This window comes from Sphaerodactylus townsendi, linkage group LG10 (assembly GCF_021028975.2).
Source record: "Sphaerodactylus townsendi isolate TG3544 linkage group LG10, MPM_Stown_v2.3, whole genome shotgun sequence".
Classification (NCBI taxonomy): Eukaryota; Metazoa; Chordata; class Lepidosauria; order Squamata; family Sphaerodactylidae; genus Sphaerodactylus; species Sphaerodactylus townsendi.
This window is the reverse complement of record NC_059434.1, coordinates 23,805,995-23,822,959: the sequence shown is the minus strand read 5'-3', so window position 1 is coordinate 23,822,959 and position 16,965 is coordinate 23,805,995. Positions and strand designations below refer to the sequence as shown.

The 16,965-nt window shown below is 42.6% G+C and overlaps 1 protein-coding gene across 1 annotated transcript in view; it reads left to right on the top strand.

The window, feature by feature from the left end:
* Positions 1 to 3,784: 3,784 nt before the first annotated feature.
* Positions 3,785 to 16,965, top strand: part of LNX1 (ligand of numb-protein X 1) — a 123,819-nt gene continuing 110,638 nt past the window's right edge. Inside the window, exon 1 of the mRNA XM_048510158.1 lies at positions 3,785 to 3,917. The gene's annotated coding sequence lies outside the window, so the exon portion shown is untranslated. The remainder of the gene's footprint in view (positions 3,918 to 16,965) is intronic.

The following is a 16,965-nucleotide window of genomic DNA, read 5'->3' as shown; positions in this document are numbered from 1 at the left end:
GGGGGGAAAGGGGGGGAAAGAGGCGGAAAGGGGTGATGTCCCCTTGGCAGCAGTGAGGATGCCATCACATCTAGTTTGGCCTTTTGTCACTTAAAATAACTTTGTTGAGGCAGTGCCGTGACACACCTAACTATGACGACTGGCACAGCCTCACCTTTTGGCCCCTCTGTTTTTGTTTTTAAACATTTCCCCCTTCCCTCTGTAATGACCATTCATGCATCTGATAAAATGGATTCTTCTGGTCCACAAAAGGTTACTCCTCTTGATGTTTTTGTGGTAAGAAATAACACAGCTATCTCTCTGGAATTCTTCCACATGACCTTTCTTGCTTTGAAAATAATCTATTTTTCTCTTCTGGGAGGGCAGTAAAAAGTCAGGTAGTTGTAATGAGTGTCCTGTTTGTGATTCATATACTTGGTGGACCTGTTTTCCCTCCAATTTAAGTCTTCTTTCCAAATGAAAGATATGTTGTCTCAAATAAAATGCCACTTGCTTTGAACTTGCTGAGAAGCTGCTCTACTTTTTAGCTGTTCCGACTGTGATGCATTCCCCTTTGACTTTACCCCTAATGGATTTGGTCTTTGGTTTTATTTTAACTTGATGTCTCTCTCTCTCTCTCTCTCTCTCTCTCTCTCTCTCTCTCACACACACACACACACACACACACACAACTTTTTCAAATAGCTGTGATGATTGTCATGATTGTCATGATTAAACCAACTGCTGCCTAATAGTCAGGAATGATTAGCTGATGAGTTTTTTTAGTACAAGCTAATAACTGGAGATATTTTCCTTAATAGTTGACCTACTCGCAGGCTTGGGTCTGAGATCAGCATTCTACCAGTATGAATGGCATAACAGGAGGCAGTTGCTGTTTAATTTGGACACCAAAAAACGGAGAATTTTTAGTTGGAGCTAAAATTGAAGTATTGGGGCAATGTTTTTCTTGGAGATCTAACACAGGATTAGCAGATGCTTTCTGCTTGAAGGAGCCTATTTGCTTCCAGGATGAGGGATTTATATATTAGTGAACAAGAATATATTATGAATATAAAACCACCTTAAATAACTAGCATTCAGGAAAAGAATGGAAGGAAGCCTTGGGGTGCTTCCTCCATTCCAGGTTGTCACCATTTGGGGAAGACTGGAGCACATAACAATAATTTACTTCTACATAACATTTTTGTGCTACAGTTTACGTTGCTAAACTGGTTCTAGGATTGAGTCCTTTTCCTCTCCACATTCAGACAAGAGATCTACCCTTTGCCATTTGGATTGCAATACTTGTCTTGCTTCTGTAATCCTTCATCTACTCTTCCCATCAGCTGCCCAGGGCTCTTCCAGATTGAACTAGGTCTGGCATTTGATTTGGTGGACTGTTCAAACTTCCATGGGTCTCAGGATTCTCCTCTTTTTGAACAGCTGCTCATGGCTGACCCAACCTGGGTTCTTCAGAAAAACTCCTGCTGTGTTAAAGCAGAGTAAAGACAGGTTTAGTGGCATGAAGGTGATGCTGCCCTAATGTAGACTTAGATAATAGAATTACACTATTGGACTACAACCTGGGAAAGCCAGGTTCAAATCCACACTCATGCTTTGGATGCTTACTGGATAACCTTGGACCAGTCACACATTCTCAGCCCTGACCCTGGCTAGTATTTGGACAGGAGACCTCCAAGGAATGCCAGGGTCATGACGCAAAGGAAGGCAATGGCAGCCCACTTCCAAATGCCTCTTGCCTTGAAAACCCTACCAGGTCAACATCAGTCACTTGTGGCGTAGGAGGTGAAGAGCTCATGTATCTAATCTGGAGGAACCGAGTTTGATTCCCCGCTCTGCCGCCTGAGCTGTGAAGGCTTATCTGGGGAATTCAAAATAGCCTGTACACTCCCACACATGCCAGCTGGGTGACCTTGGGCTAGCCACAGCTTCTTGGAGCTCTCTCAGTCCCACCTACCTCACAGGGTGTTTGTTGTGAGGGGGGAAGTGCAAGGAGATTGTAAGCCCCTTTGAGTCTCCTGCAGGAGAGAAAGGGGGGATATAAATCCAAACTCTTCTTCTTCTTGTGACTTGATTGAAAAAAATTATATACACACACTCACATGCACACATACACTTTTACAGGCCTTTTCCACACATAGCAAATAAAACATTCTTGAAATGTTTTTTTAAAAAAGTTTTCTCATTTTTTGTTTGGATAGCATAGAAAAATAAAGCATTTGGAGTGACAACGCTCCAGTTTTTAAATATATATATATATATATATATATATATATATATATATGCTCTCTCCATATATATATATATATATATATGCTCATGCTCTTCTCACTCTATATGTATGCCTCAACATATATATATATATATATATATATGTATATGTATATATGCTGCTGCTGCTGTATATATATACACACACACACACCACACACACACACACACACACACACACACACACACACACACACACACACACACACACTGGAGGAGGGAGGGGGGGGGGATTTATCTTTGAATCTGTGGAATTATGAAATCTGGGTAGACTTGCCACTTTGGACTTCATGTCTCTGTAGCATCGAAGATAGCTGCTCAATGTTTCCCACTGCATATAATGAAATGGTTTTACATTGAGTGGCAGTTAAAATGGCTTTTAAAATGCTGTCAAGAGGAATCAGAAACAGGGGGAGGCAGATGCTAGAAATATATATATATATATATATATATATATATATATATATATATATATATATATATATATATATATATATATATATATATATATATATATATATATATATATATATATATATATATATATCTATATATATATATATCTATATATATATATATATATATGTATATATACACACACACACACACACACACACACACACACACACACACACACACACACACACACACACACACACACACACACACACACACACAGAGACATCTTTGAATCTGTGGAATTATGAAATCTGGGTAGACTTGCCACTTTGGACTTCATGTCTCTGTAGCATCGAAGATAGCTGCTCAATGTTTCCCACTGCATATAATAATGGTTTCGACGGAAGTGGCAATTAAATAAGCTTTTAAAATGCTGTCAGAGAATCAGAAACAGGGGAGGCAGATACTAGAACCCCACAGAGCATGACAACACAGGAAGATGTAGTGGATTAAGGCACACGTCTTCTGTCAACTTTATCATGAAAAGGGTAAAGTCAGTATTTTTATTTACTTGCTTTTTTAAAAAAGGCAAATAAGTATAGAGTGGGTTTGTCACTGCCAGTTTTGCATTAGTGTCTGTTTTCAGATAATTTGATTCTAGATGCTGAATTGTTAAAAGGCGGAGGACACAATGATTTTTTAAATCAATTAATAAATTATTTCCCCCCCCACTGTAAACTTAGCCCCCTGCCCCCCCAACAGCATCTGTAGCAAACTACCAGAATTACAATCCATGAGACAAGCTTTTTTTTCAAATAGTAAGTTTTTGTAACTGCTGACTACAAAAATGTAAAAGGTGAAGATGAAAGAAAAATGCATCACTGAAAAGATCTTGCAGAGCAACCTATCACTGTTATCTGAAATTAAACACCAAATGCAAGCAGACACATGCAGCCTTCTTGCCTCTGGAGTTCATGACAGGTCGGGCGCGGCTCGCTGCCACTTTAAATCACTCAGGTGTATGCAGTTCAGTTTGTCTTTCCAGCCATATGTGATGTCATGAATTTCTTTGTGTAGAACAGCCAATTGAAGACTTCTTCCTGCAGGTATCAGATGGGAAGCTCAAATGCACGGTCGTTGGGCTTAGCCATGTTAAAGAACGCTGATTTATTTATTTTGTCTCACCCCATATCCTGGACCTTCCTGTAAAAGAATCCAAGATTCAGTTGCATGCCCTGAGTACAAAGGTGAGTTAAGCGGCTCTTGTTCTGACTTTCACTCTCCCAGCTGGCTTCAGGAAGCAAACGTTGAATGGAAGAAACTCACTGTGGTGAACAAACATTTGTGTGGTTTAACAGAGCAAAGTAATGGATCAGAATGTATAGTTGTGAAGGGAAATGATTGTCTTTCCTACTTGACTGTTTATTGCTTTGTACCTTTATGCTTCAGTCTCTCAGTACACTCTTTATTGTGTGAAAGGTCTCAGTGGGCTGTTGGTTCCATGTGACTAGAAGTTTAAAGTGAAGTCAATGGGCTTGGAAGGCTGTAGGACTGCACTGTAAATTCCCTGAGTCCACAAGTTTGTTCATACCCTCTAGGGAGAAAGTGCTGTTGAAGTCTGTGAGATTTACTTCCAAGTAAGAACGCACTGGTTCACGCTCTATGGACTTGGCAGCCCTTGCTTTTTTTTCTGGAGATGTTCCAGTGAGGCTATTTAAGAAGCAAATTGTTTCAGGCCTGCAATTACAGGAACTGTTGCTGTAGAGATTATTTTAAATCTTCCTTTTTCTCAGTACCAGATAAATGTTTATTAATCAACATCTTTCCAAACAATAGCTGTAATTGCTGGGTTTTCTGTTGCGCTCGGTTAGCCAAACCTTCCCATAGTTATACACTGAAATCTTACCAAAGCCTCACAGATAAAATCCCTCCCCTCCCTCGTTGGTGCAGATACATTGCTCAGGAGGGATGTCATCCTCAAGGTGAGGCATGGAGATTCCCCAGAATTATAGCTCATCTCCAGACTACAGCAATCAGTTCCCTTGGAGAAAAGGGATACTTTGGAGGGTGGACTGTGTGGTATTGGGTCCCACTAAGGTACCTGGCCTCCCCAGTCTCCATCCCCAAATTTTCAGGAGTCTCCCAACCTGAATCTGGTAACACTATCCCCCATCCTCTGCCAGTGGCCCAGGGGGACCCAGCAACCTGGTTACTTAGCAAGCACAAAAGATAGTGATAAAACCTGTGGTGTGCAGCTGACTTTTCTTGGTAAAGAATTTGTCCCGAGTTGCAATAGGACTCTCCTGTGGAAAAATCTTAGGCTTGTGGCTTCCAGTAACTGTTTGCTAGAGAGTGGTCGTGGTGAGGCTGGTGTGATGGAATTTAATGCTTGGCTCGTTTGTTGTAGAAGCAATAAAAAGGGCCACAGGGCTTTTGACTCACACAGCAGAATGCAGATCGTTAGTTATAATCAGTTCTGGTGGTTTCCCAAGGGCCTGATAAACCTTCTGATTTGAATTGGAAAAACTGAACATGTCAGTGAGGGGGCAATCCTAAAGATAACCCTTGTCAAGCCCTTGGAAAGCTGCAATATGGTTTTTGTGGGCTGTTTTGAGCTTGGTGGGTCACAAATTGTACAGTGGGGTACACTGGAAGTTTGGGATGGGATTGCACAAATATTTTGTAGTGATGTTAGTGCCTGAGGTATTTGGGACCAAATTGTCCCTTCCTTTCCTGAGATTTGACTTAGGGAATGCTCCTATAATGCTCCTATACTTATAATCAACACTTCACTAATATACAGATGGACCTCTTTTCCATTAATGCAATTCCCTCTTAAAGCCATCTGTGCTTCTCATGATAATAATTACATCCAGTGGCAGGGAATTATTCCAGTATGGCCAGAGCTGTGTTATGATTCATAGAAAGGAACTGATCTGTTCATGATTTGAAATAATTTATATAATTTCTAAAAATTTCCAATTATGTCTAATTTTATATATATATAGAAGAAGAAGAAGAAGTTTGGATTTATATCCCCCCTTTCTCTCCTGCAGGAGACTGAAAGGGGCTTACAATCTCCTTTCCCTTCCCCCCTCACAACAAACACCCTGTGAGGTAGGTGGGGCTGAGAGAGCTCCGAGAAGCTGTGACTAGCCCAAGGTCACCCAGCTGGCGTGTGGGGGAGTGTACAGGCTAATCTGAATTCCCCAGATAAGCCTCCACAGCTCAGGCGGCAGAGCTGGGAATCAAACCCTGTCCCTCCAGATTAGATACACGAGCTCTTAACCTCCTACGCCACTGCTGCTCCTGAATGTATATATGTATGTATGTATATATGTATAATATGTATATGTGCGTGTGTTATATATATAATTCTGTCGGTCAGTCGGTCGGTCTATCTGTCATCTATCTGTGGCTTAGAATTCTCTTGCCACCTGAAGCTGTTCTCAGTTTACTTTTTTTGTACTGCAAGCTTCAGTATTTAGGGGTGGGGGGAAGGATTTTCCAGATTTATGTGATGGGTGTTAGCTGCTATAGAGCAGCTTAGTTATATAGCACAGAGCTGAGAAAAGGAATGTTCCTGGCTCTGAATTCTATGTGTATCTGTCAGGAAAGAAAATAAATATACTATGTGAGAATTCTGCGTAAGATCTGGTGACTCCCTACACAATTTTATTTTTGTGAGAAATTGAAAAAAAAAGCACTGACAGAATAAGAGATTAGGTTTCTTGTACTGGATTGGAAAGCATTATTGTGCAGAATATAGCCTCATCTTTGGGGCTGGCAACAAAAGTATCTTCAAAGAGAGAATTTTTGCATCAGGGTCCACTGATGCGTTGTTTACATTGTCCTTTTGTGTCCTCTTTGAGAGGTCATGTTCAAACTTTAGTAGGAAATGGCATTGTATGTAGCTAAAAGTGAAATCCAACACTGTTTTATCCTAACAATTGAAGTAAATAGGCTTAGCAGGGCATTACCACCACCGCTTTAAAATATTGGTTGATTCTGCATAGGGCAAATATAACAGGGGCAGGATGCTATATAACCCTTCTTTTTTTCTTTTGCGTATTGCATCTGCGTAGCAATACGCAATACGTGGGATGATTGGCATGGCTCTTGGGGTTCATTTCTGCATTTCTGTGTAGCTATGCTCGTGTTGCTGGAAATTTTCAAAAAGAGAGAATCGTGAAAGCAACCTGGATTGTTTCAGAGGGCTCCAATTGCTGCCTGCACGGCACACGTGTGAACGGGAAAACAGGAAAATGGGTTCCTTTATCACGACTACATTTGTTGTGTGGAATCAACCATTTTGAATTGGCATACTAGTTTGGGGTGGATTAATGGAATAAAGGGTCAAATCTTTGAGATCATTATTTAAAATTCTGATTTATATTTTCACTTGTACACTCCTCTAAGAAAATCCTTCACCAAACACATAAGAATTAACCAGATTAAATTTCACTGATCTTCGCAACAGAATCCCTAGAAACCGATGTACATTGAATTCAGTCCTCTTGTCCACTTACAATTCCAGTTCTGCCTGACAATTGTGAACTTTATTATGAAGGAAATATCACTAGCCTTATAACAATGATGTCACAAGCTTTTTTTTTGCTGTATGACATCTGAACAGGGGTGTGTAGAACTCTTCATTAGGGGCTATACACATGTACTAATATGAAAGAGGCTGTCTGTGCGTGTGTGCAGGATTTAATGGGCACTTTAAGTGTGTTCTTGCACTCGTGTTGTGTTAACAGGCACAACTTGCTCCTTGTATCGGTCATTTTGTGGGGAACCTGATCTTTGGAATGTTCTATAAACTAAACCAACACATTACGCAATTAGCAATGAACTTTCAAACTCACTGGACAGATAAAGTACAGCCAGTTACATTCATGGCTATTTATTCAAAGCCATGCAAGGGAAACAATTCACACTCTTGTTTTAGATAATTGACTTAAAAGCTCAACTATACATTCACCATGCAAAAGGGAGCCAGAGAAGTCCAGGGCATCCTCAAATTCACACATATGGAAAGCTTGGAGGTTTTTGCCTTGATGCCATGCTTAGAATGAGAAAGCTATTGTGGGCCCTCATTATCTTGTTCCTCATTATCTCACTCAGCTAATTTTCCCCAGTAATTGAGAAATTAGTGTTTCTCAGCATGATGCCCAGGTAAACACTTCCAAGATTTTCACAATGGGGATTGAGCAAAGGGTGCTTTCAGAATTCTCGGTCAGAGCCTCATGTGAAAAGTGTTATCATGTAGCCTGATATATAGAACAAAACAACAGGCAGAGATTGGAAGAGATTGTGGTGACTGCTTGATATGACAGCCATAATGCAGAACAAGCGACAGGAGTGCCACTCTAGGAATACAAATCCACTCAATGCTGGGCACCCCAATCCAAAGCCCAAGGCAGCTGGGGACAGTGCCGCCGCCACACCACTGTACACTCTCTAGAGGGTTTCCAGGCAATTCAGGGAGGCAGCTAAAATTAAAAAACCCAACTGCTTGAAAGCCCACCATAGGGCTTAATGGAGTTATGCCGCTTGAAAGGGTGGCATAAGTCGGAAGCCCTGGCTTTCCTAATCCTAAATTTTCCTAAAGCAGTGGCTCTCAACCTTCCTAATGCTGCGACCCTTTAATACAGTTCCTCATGTTGTGGTGACCCCCAACCCTAACATTTATCCATTTTACAGATGGGGAACACTGATGCAGAGAGTCTTAGGCAACCCCTGTGAAAGGGTTGTTCGACTCCCAAAGGGGTCGCGACCCACAGGTTGAGAACCGCTGTCCTAAAAGGGTGGGTGGAAGTTGATTAAAATTGGCTCCACCCCACAGTCATTTCCCCCTTCCTTTATAATTTATGGAGACATTAAAAGAAACGTGGATAAAATAACAAGCATTATATATTTAATGTTAAAGAAATAAAAATAAAACAAAATTATTTCATAGGAAACTACATTATTTTCTATGGAGTCATATTCTCATGTTGGGGAGATTTAACTATTGCTGCCTCAAATTATGCCTTGTTTGAGGTGACAAAATACTTGAGCCAGCCTTGATGGAGATGCTTCTAAATATATTGTTTTGTTTGTTTTATTCCATTTATGTCTCATCCGCCTTCAGATACACCAGCCTTACGGCAGCTTCCAACATATATTACAGTATAAAAATATATACTGTATGAGTTAAAAACATACAATTTAAAACTATAAACCCTAATTGCATTTCAACAGATGGCATCCGTAGTATACACCGACTATATGATAGTACTCTCAGTGGTGAGTTGGTTTGCAGCAATGGTAAATAATGACCAACAACCATTCAGACCAGCAAGATCCTCAAAAAAGTGGAGACAGAAAGAGAAGCAAAAGGGGGGTGGGATGGTGAGACAAGAGAGGGGAGGGAAAGGGAAGGGAAACTGGCTGATCTATCTAACTGCCTCAACTATATGCCTGGTTGAATATCTCCTTCTTGCAGGTGCTGCAGAACTAAGGCTCATTCCGCACATGCAGAATAATGCACTTTCAAACTGCTTTCAGTGCTCTTTGAAGCTGTGCGGAATGGCAAAATCCACTTGCAAACAGTTGTGAAAGTGGTTTGAAAACACATTATTTTGCGTGTGCGGAAGGGGCCTTAGTTAAATCCTGCAGGGCAAAGGTCTCATTAGACAAAGAGTTCCACCAGTCAAGGGCCTATCCAATAGGGAATTCAACTAATCACATGTATGTATCCCAGGAAATATGTGGCTCTCCCCAATAGGCCAACTAGTGCCCCATTAGGAAAACGGCAGGTCAAGATGCTGAAGTCCTTTTGTCATTGTGTGCGGTTCCAATCTGAAAAGTAACCTACTCACAGGAATTGAGGAGAACCTGCAACTCAGGTTGGACTGTTACATAGGGTGGGGACAGCAGACTCAGCCTGTGCACTCCGTAATGTATGAAAAACAGACAAGACTACACCTTAGGCATCTTATGGACCAATAACCCATGGTTATGGCCAAGTCATAACACACCAGCTGCCCAGTAGCTCGTATGTAAGCACATGAGATTTCTATTAATAATTCGTAGAGTACTCAGAGGCCAGAAGATTAAATAAGCCGCTCAAGTACATGGTGCAATTAAACCATATTATGCTGACTGCTGGAGAGTTAATGCACTTAGTTAACAATCACATGTACTAAATTATATAACTGATCAATTGAATATTATCTGATGACTGGGCCATGGTGCTTCTCTCAAATGCCTGCAGCATTTCGTTGATAACTACTGTGATAATTTCTGACATACATGTTGGATGACAGTAACATTTCCAGGGCGAGACTCATTGTTTGAAGTACAAGTTGCAGGGATATCTTTATGAAGTAAACTAGGGATATGATCCCAAGTAAATGTTCATAGGTAGGGTTGTAAATCTGCGGTTCTGTGCACACGCTCCTCTGGAACCAAGACCTATGTAACTGAGTAGGACTTGCTTCTGGTTCAGCAAGCTAAGTCTGCATGCACAGTAGGTCCCAAAAGTTGGTAAGTCAAAAGGGCTGTGAAGCAAAAGAAGGATAGAGGACGGTATGTATGCTGTTGTTGGGTTGAACTGACGGCAGATGGGGGAAGGAGGGTTCTTACTGCCAGGAGCAGGGGCAACATCACTTCCAGTGTAACCCGGAACCTCTGGCATCACACAAGGGAGACGCCCTAGCACTCACCCAAAACCATAGCGAGTTTCCGGGCAAGTACCAGAGTGTCAACCTGGAGCAATGCTGGTGTTTCGGGGTTGCATCGGAAGTGATCTTGATGGTGATGAAGATGCCCCCATTTTGCTGGCCTGCTTCCATCCAGTGACAAGATGTTTGTCAGTGGCCATTGGCAACAATTACCAAGAGTTTACCTGCCATTAGCAGGGACCAGGTGAGCCTATGTTTTATTGATGCGTTTAATGAGAACCCAACATAAGGTTATAAATAAAATCTAACAGTGTGCGAGAAGTAACATAATATAACGTTTAGAGCCCCCAATTAAGCTTGCTGAGAATCTTGGAGCTGTGCCATACTAGGAAACTTTGCTGTGCCACACTAGGAAACTTTGAAAATACGCAGGCACCTGCTAAGGATATTTCAGAAGTCTTTCAGTATCCAACAGACAGGATTCTGTTCAGCTTGATTTTCTCTGATAGGCAAGAGCAAAATAAATTTGCTTGATTACATGGAAGATGCAGAGCAAAATGTGAAAATAGTGGTCTTTTATGCACGTACTGCTTACCACGTGACTGAAAAGCAGACAATTCATAATCTTTGCTTTTGCAGCATGTTTTCGCTTTTGTGCACCATCCCTTTCCCCTGCATTTTTTGTTGAATCTGTGAAAGTCATAATTTTTCATATCTGTGAAAGCCACGTTTTTTGCTTGCCTGGGTGTGGCGAAAAAGGATGTTCTTTATTATTTTTCTTTTTGGCATGAAAGGTCTATCACAGCTGCACAGAATTTGGTGTGGATGCATGCACACCAGGGATTTCTATTCATTGCCTTCTAGCATCCATTTTACACGATCCCCTTCCTTTGCCCCAAAGTGTCCTTATCCACCATTTTGTCCACCTTCTTAATTGTATTCTCCTCTTCCAATTTCTTTTGTTTGTTCATTTCAGAGGCAGGAGACTAAGAACAGAGCACTGGTCTAATCTGTAAGGCTCGATCCAAGGGTCTAGTGTGGGGCGGGGAGCCAACCAGCCTTGGAGCCCCTTCATCTAGTCTCATATGTGCTCTCTGCAGTGACTAGTCTCATATGTGCTGTCCCAAGACTAATATTGGGAAGGGAGTATCAATAAACAACACACACACACATTTATGACCGCCCAGTCTGGACTTTGAACAGACCCACCGTGATAAGGCAGACTAACCCAGGCTTTGTACTGGTTGGCTGGTGAGCTGGGCAAGCTCAAAGAACTCAATGCACTGAGCCTCAGAACAACCTCCAGGTAAACATGCTCACTTAAAACAGCTTTGAATCCACCCTTTTAAAAATAGGAATAAAGGTACACAGAAACTGCTGAAAATAAGTTAAAGCCTCCCCTTTACCCTTCTTAACTGGCAGCAAAATTAATTCATTTGGTATCTGGGAAGATTTCCCCTCAACCCAAGGCCCTCTTTCCCTGGAGAACAGCAGGCAACACAGACATTCTGCCCAAATACAGCAAGGGCAAGGTCACTCAGTGCATTTATTCTGGAGCAGCCCAAGGCTTGCAAAAGGGTAGCTGGTATGCCTCTAGGTATAAAAGAACAGGATACGTGCAGATTCTCACCCCCACCCCAGTTCTGAGCACTGTGTTGCTGACCCCAGAGCAGGAAGGAAGAAATCATAACGACAACTAGTTCCCACAGGATCAAGGTCAACTGCTCAGAGAACAAAAAAAGAAAAGAAAAGTGGGGGGGGGGGCACAAAATTAGGCAGCAAAATAAGGCTCCAAAAATCTACCATTGATCCACTGAGATAGACCCCCCTTAGATGTGTTTCTGCAGAAAGCCTATCAGTCTGGTCAGTACCTGGGCTAGTGGAAAGTTCCTAGGCTTCCTCCCAGCATTGATGTTTTTGGAGGAAGAGGAAGTGCTTCCAAGATGCTCATGTGACTGGTAAATATACCACTGATAAAGCCCCTCCTCTTTTGGCAGGTTCACAGAAAAAGTGGCAGCGCAGAAAAGGCTAAATGTTGACCAATCCAAGAATCCAGCCTTGTCAATTTTACTCTGGTTCATCATTCCATTGATAGACATTGGCTGATAATTTTTTTTTAAAAAAAATAGATTTCTGGGGAAAGCTCCCCAAACTTTCAAGCATCCGAAAATAGAGGTGGCATGGGAATGAAGGGGAGGCAGGGAGGTGGGCAGTTGAGTGGGAGGAACAATTCTGGTGTGAGTGTATGCGGACGTGGAGAGGGTGAAGAGAAGAAACCCACGCAAATGCTTACACATTGGGACTGCCTTCACTTTACCTATGAAGAAAAAAAATGTCTTGAGAACATTTACAAAATGTGGAGAATTACAACAGTGGAATTGCCCTGGCCCAGACAGCCCTCTTCCAGTCTTCCGGCACATTTCCTGTCCTCCAAGAGGTGTTGAGGATGATGGCACAGATTGCAAGCTCTCTGGAAAGTTCTTCGAGAGTCTCAGGTACACATCTGGCCCAGGGGATTTTTACTCATCCAATGTAGCCAGGTGCCTCTCAACAACCTTTATGCCCATGTCAATCAGCAACCCAGATACCACACCTTGCCTACTACCATTTCTAGAGGGACCCCCCCCACACACACACACACACTTTTCTTTTTTTGTTGTTCAGTGAAAAAATGGAGGCAATATAGGCATTGAACTTTCCTGCATTCGCTCTGTCTTCTGTCAGAGTTTCTCCATTTTCACCCAACAGTGAGCCTATTGCTTCTTTTACCTTGAATTTGCATCTCAAATATCTGAAGGAGCTTTTCCAGTTGTAACGAGCCTTCCTGTCCAGCATCACCTGACTCTCAGCTTTGGTCTCTCTGATGGCTGATCTACAGGGGCTAGAAACCCTCAGATATTTTTCTTTAGGGTTATGTCCTTTCCTCCATTCCTTGAAAAACTGCTTTTTCTTCCTTAGCTCATCGTGGAGTTCTCGTTCATCCACGCAGTCTTGTTAGATCCCCTACCGTGCTTCCATCTTGTTAGAATAGCAACACCTTGTGCTTGCAAGAGCTCCTGTTTTACGAGCATTCACCCTTCACATGCTCCCTTCCCTTCGAGCATTTTTGCCCACTGAATTACTCTTTTCATTCGTTTATTTATCGTTTCAGCATTCTTGCCCTTTGAATTACTGTTATCATGCCTCTTTATCATGTTTCCATAAAATTACTCTTAACCAGGCGGCACTGGAAGGATAAGGAAAATGTTGGTCATTGGTGTCTCTCTGCTGTGGGGTACGGAACATTAAAGTCTGCCTTACTAAAATCTAACATTCTAAATTCTAAAAGGACATGGTTACTTCCCTGTAAGGTCCCCACCAGTTGGCTAATATTAAGTTGAGTATGGCCAAGGCTCTGGTAGCTTCCTCCATCATTTGAGAAAGGAAGTTGTCAGGCAGGCAGGTGAGGTGAACCCTGTGCCTTCAGCTCCATTTGACCTGGCCTTCCCAGGTGGGCCGCTGCTATTTGCACTCCATTATTGAAATACCCATGTTGGTCATTTCTTCTCCTGATGGCATCAGTTTAAAGCCTTCCTGATGAATCTTACCACTTTTCTGCCAAACACATTCTTTCCCAACCTTGATAGGTGAAGTCCATTCCACGCTAGTAAGCCATCTTCCAGAAAACCTAGTCTATGATCCCAGAATCCAAATCGCTCCTGCTGGAACCACAAATCTACAGTCTATGATTCACCTCCATTCTCTTCTTCCTCTGATGAGAAGGATCGAAAAGAATATGGCCTCTGCCCCAATTCCCTTCAGCTTCCTCCCGGCAAGTTTGTAGTTAGGATTAATACTTATGATGGTATTCATTTCCATGTTGTTTATTCCCATCACAAATGGATAATGATCTGAGGGTTTGATCTGGTCCACGTCTTTGGCATCTGGTCCACAATGTCTTTAATCATTGCCCCTGGCAAGAAACAAAGCTCTTCGGCTGGAGAGTCAGGAGAAACACGACATTCTGTACCCATCAGCAGAGAGACACCAATGACCAGCACTTACCTTTTCCTTCCAACGCAATCTGGACAGCCAGTGTGGTATAGTGGTTAAGAGCAGGTGGACTCTAATCTGGAGAACTGGGTTTGATTCCCCACTCCTCCACCTGAGCAGCGGATTAATATCTGGTGAACTGGATTTGTTTCCCCACTTTTACACACAAATCCTGCTGAGTGACCTTGGGTTAGTCACAATTCTTCAGAACTCTCTCAGCTCCATCAACCTCGTAGGTATAGATCAGGGGTAGGGAACCTGCGGCTCTCCAGATGTTCAGGAACTACAATTCCCATCAGCCCCTACCAGCATGGCCAATTGGCTTTTTGACTGAGGGCTTTTTGGCTGTCCCATTCCATGCATTGTTTCAAGCAAGCCGGACATGTAATGGGAGGGGTTTGAACCCAAGAACCCTCCCCTTACCTACTCACAACGTGTCTGTTGTAGGGAGAGGAAGGGAGAGGAGTTTGTAAGCCCCTTTAAGTCTCCTTACAGATGTGAAAGGTGAGGTATAAGTCCAAACTCTTCTTCTTCATTTCTTTGTATCTTCATGCTCTCTCTCTCATGTCCTTGTGCTTCTTCAGCTATTAAGATCTGGCACATGGATTTATGTATAGATTAGTGACAAATTTTCTCTGTAAATGGAGGAGGGAACACTTTTTACCAGATCAGTGGTTTGTTTAGCCTGGCTAACCAAACCAGAATAACAGAAAAGTCTCATTATCAGTAACATGTCTGGGGAATAACTACAGTTTTTATTATCCTTGAGTTCCAGGAATCTGGAACACACTGGATGGGAAGCCAGCTGGCTTCTTTATAAAACCAGCCAGATGAAAACAAAAAGTGCTTCTGGTAACATTTTAACCAGCTCCCTTCAAATTATTATGCAAAAGTTTCACATGCTTTTATTCTGTCTGTCTCTCTGAAAAGAGGTTTAGTCTGTGAACAGTGACTTCAGGTCATTCATAGGAGCAGAAGGGCTACGTTCACCCAGATGGGGCATCGTTTGTTTGAAAGACATAGCCGTTCTTTTATAATCATGTCATAATGGGAATGGTATAAAGTTGTTATTGGTCTGAGTTTGCGTTGGCAGCATTGATGTCAAGTTAGGCAGCTGCGAGGGAATTAGAGACCCTCAAAAGCCAAAGCAAACACACTGCCACACAAGCACACCAATTTCGTATTGCCACACTTCTGAGAAAAGTTACTTTATGTCACTTTTTTGTTTATTTGTACAACTGAAGTTTTTTACTCTGTTTTGTTAGTGTCCTGTTGCTAACTTAATTTGCTTAGGCTGTGTTGCCCTCTGGCTAAAATAAACCAAGTTACTTTTTAAAAAGCTGAGATTTAAACAGAAATTCTTCTAGTTAATTGGATCAAAACAAGCTTCTTGTTTTGTAAGAACCTGTGAGGGAGGCATTACTTATTACTTCCTGGTTCCCTTCCATGAAAGCACCTCTCACCTCTCCTCGTGTCCTGCTTCTTTCTGTCCTTCCTTTATCTTCACCCTTGTCTTTATCTTTCCTTCTTTCCCTCCCTTGGCAGCCTCTACCTGGGTTAACTGGTCCACTTATAAGTGGTCAGGCCCAGTGGCACAGTGGGAATTTGCAAGGACTTGCTGGGAGTGCTTCACATTACTATGGCAGTCCCCATATCCTCACCTTTCTCTACTTCCTTCTGTCCTTCCCATTCACCAACCGACCGACCTTTAATCTGCCCACCATCTTCAATAGAGTTGCCAGCTCCAGGTTAAGAAACACCTGAGATTTTGGGAGTGGAGCATGAGGACGGCAGGGTTTGATGAGGGGAGGGATCTAAATAATGCCATAGAACCCGCCTCCTAAGGTGTTGTTATGTCATTTTTAGATCAGTTGTAATCCCGGGAGATCTCTAGAGGTTAGCAATCCATGTTGATTTATTTCATTTATACCCTGAGTTTCTTCGTCACGGGGGGTCATGATGTGCAGGCAGGTAATGGCACAACACTTCTGAAAATCTCTGGCCTTGAAAACCCTACCAGGGGTTACCAGAAGTCAGATGTGACTTGATAGCAAAAAAGGCAGCTCGTATTATTCTCCTCTCCCCTATTTTATTCTCACAACAATCCTGTGAGGTAGATTAGGCTGAGGATGTATGAGTGACCCAGTGTCTCCCAGTGAGCTTCTATGGCAGACTCCGGATTTCTGTCTGTCTCCCTGATCCCAGTCTGAAGTGCTAATCAATATACCTAGGGGGGGCCTCCAGGTGGGGCCTGGGGATCCTGGAATGACAGCCCATCTCCAGACTACAGAGATCAGAAGAGAGAGTGGATGCTTTGAGGTGTGGCATTATATGCCACTGAGGTCCATCTCTTCCCCAGGCTCCACCCCCAAATAGGAGCTTCCCAACTTGGAACTGGCAACCCTAAATACCTCCCTGGCTTTCGTGGGGTGGATGCTGTTAAACCGGAGCAAGCTGCCATGCCAGGGTGAGTCACCCAAGTTGATGGTCGCAAGTCCCCCACTGTTTGTTGCCTGGACCGACCCAATGAGTCCTCCCTCCAAGGCCAAAATAGTCCTGGAAAGGGCTCTGCTTCCTGCCTTTTACTGACACC